The sequence below is a fragment of the Suricata suricatta genome, chromosome 4, assembly GCF_006229205.1.
Source record: "Suricata suricatta isolate VVHF042 chromosome 4, meerkat_22Aug2017_6uvM2_HiC, whole genome shotgun sequence".
In the NCBI taxonomy this organism is placed as follows: Eukaryota; Metazoa; Chordata; class Mammalia; order Carnivora; family Herpestidae; genus Suricata; species Suricata suricatta.
In genome coordinates this window covers 27566013-27569153 of record NC_043703.1, presented here as the reverse complement: position 1 = coordinate 27569153, position 3141 = coordinate 27566013, and positions in this window count along the sequence as shown.

Genomic DNA, 3141 nt, shown 5'->3' with positions numbered 1-3141 from the left:
AGATAGAAAGAAACTTCAGAGATTTGCAAAGGGTCTCCCTTAGGTATTTGCATATATTGATCAGAATTTGCATGTGAGGAAACTAAAATAAAGTCTGACATTTACTTTATACTACACACAAAAATCAATTTCAGGTAAATTAAGTAAAATAAATTCAAGAAGTAAAACTTTAATTAAGACTTTCAGAAGAAAATAAAGAACATCTCCATCACATCAAGGCAGGGAGTTTTTCTTACACAAGACACCAAAAAAGCACTGACCATAAATTAAAAGATTAATAAATTTGTGTGCACTAAAATTAAAACACAAAGAGCAGTATATTAAAATAACACTGACACAAGCCAGACACAGAGAAAAAATATTCCATAAAGCCAGTAAGAAACTTTTGCTTAGAATACACAACAAAATACATAACCATGCTTTTGAAGACAACCTAGTAACAACAGCTGAAAAGATGAATAGAAAGAAAAAATAAACCAGGGAAATGGCATAAAAAGCAATTTATTTTAGAAAATGAGCAACACATAAGATATATAAAAAATTTCCCAGGAAAATAAAACTACAATAAAATGGCATTTCACACCCTCCTCATGGATATGCAGACATTCATTCATTTTCACAAGTTCATTTGAACCCTACTAGGTATACTGCTCTATTAGGCACGTGGAAACATTAAAGGGTTAATAAATATCAATTATTTCATTTGCTTTCTCTACTAGAATGAAAACCCAAAAGGGCAGGCATGGCTCTTTATTCTTCATTGTATCTTCAGCATGTAGTGCAGTCCCTGGCATTAAGCAGAAATTTATTTAATGGCAGAAAGATGGAGCAAGCCCTACTCTGTGGATGCCACCACGTGGTACAAGAAGGCAGAGAAAGCAGCAAATCCTAATACCTCACAGGAATACCAGGGACGTCCACAGAGGAGCTTGGTTTGGGAAGATGTGCAGTTCTCCAGCGCTTTAGCCAGCCTCAAAGCAAGCCTCGGGGAAAAGATTTGCCTGGCATAGCTTTCAAGTCAGAACAGAATATGTACTATGTGTACCATACTGTCACACACACACACACACACACACACACACACACACACACATGCGCGCGTGTGCGCGCAAATCTCAAATAACTAATTCCCTGATAGTAAATGACTTAAAATTTCCAGAATAAGGAGAAGGATGAGGAAGATGAGAGGAAGAAGATGCTAAGTCATGTTTATACAACTTACCATAATGTTAATGTGGCTTTAGTACTGGCCGTCTTCACTAACATAGCTTTATTATTTCACTGCCTTCATTGACCTTACTTTACTACTTCGGAAAACTTGCCCAAGAAGAAAAACATTGCAAATATCTTTATTATTAGTTCCGACCTTCCCAGATATCTCACTTAAGTGAACATCAAACTGTTCAACTCTTCAATCCAATGACTCTTTACTCTCTAAGTCCCTTCAAAATTCTTGAATCCATTGATCCTAAATTATCACATCATGACCTTTACCCACATTCCCCATACTGCTGTCTGCTAGCTCCTCCATCTCCACTACCCCCCAAACTTGAAAGACCTGCCTTAAAGCAGACTTCCATTTATAATTAGAACTGTGAAGACGTGCCCTGCCCCTTTAGTGCTGTATTAACTCAGCTTTGTCTTGTGAACAGGTGGTTTTCAAAGACCCAACATTCTATTCTCCTTCTGCTTCTCCTCCTTCTTCTCATCATCATCATTATCATCAGTAACATGGACTGATCCCTAACTACAAGTCAGGCACTTGCTAATTAGTTTAAGTACCTAATAATCACATCTCTTACACAAATAGAGTATTTTTAAGCAAGCAAGTAACTAAATTATAGGAGATATATTCAAATGAGATGTCAAAATACCTCAAAAAAGAGGTTTGTATTTCCCACTGTCCTTCCTCATAAAAATTATGGGAGCCACAGAGGTCCAAATCTGAAAGATATTCTGGAGCAGATTTCCTCGGTCAGAACCACTGGAAACCAGGTGTGATTGCAGTAGCACTGGCCTTCATGGCTCGGCTAAGTTGACTTCTATTAAAAGAATTCCAACAAGGGGAATAAATGTGCCTCTTCTCTCAACAGTAAAGGGAGGTGACCTTCTCACAGAAAATATTAGCTGATGAAATAAATAAAGAAGGTGCTACAAACATGAACAAAATAAAAGTAGGGAGACTTTAAGGAAGAGAAATGTTTGTGTTTTGCTCTTCACCTCCAAATAAAGAATAATAGATGTTCCCCTGGCAAACTGCGAGAGGGAAATGGGGTGACTGAGCTTTGCAACTAAAATAATATCAACTGTATATTGTAATTTCACGTTTGCAACACCACACTTTTGACTTTGTGGCACTGCCAGTAAAAATTCATTTTCAAGCAGCACATCTGAACAGCATGGGCCTTTGCCTTAATTCACTTTTGCGGCTAAGAGCCAAGAAGAGAGGTAGCCTTGTATAAGGAGGATGGACGGCAGAGCACTCGATTGGAAGAAGCCACAAGCTAAATTAATCATGGTCCAGCCAGAATTTGCAATTCTTTGAGAGATGCTCGAGATGGTATGAAAAATTTAGAGGTAACAGGGAAAGAAGGAGAGAGGTTGTAAAGCAGAAAGCTTCCGAGGGCACTTTAAATGTGAAAGACACATTAGAGCTTCTCACACGTGAACAAGATAGCTTGCCTTACCCAGAACGCAATAAGTAAGGACCACGACCCCATAGGTGTGCCCGTGAAGGGGGTGCTCGTGCTGCAACACAGACATTTCAGACTGGATGGCCACCATCAGGGATTAGGATAAACGTGAAAATCATCTATCTTAAATTTAGCATTGATCCATCAAAGCCACCATGCAAGGACAGTGTCAGTCCAAGGTGACAAGTCCTGTGTAGGGAGGTGTGAGCATGATTGCTTAGATGAGTTTCAGGGAGTTTTTATGATTATTATTTTCATGTGTATTTTCCCTCTATTTCTGTTCTTATCTAACTAGTTCTATTTCTGAGTGCCTAGGATCTCTACTTTGTGTTATAGACTTCCCACTGGTTAACTAAATGAATGTAGTCAAATATGGTCTGTTTTGAATTTCTTCATCTCAAAACTTAAATAAAATTCCTGATCCATCACAAATGAAAACCATGAAAAG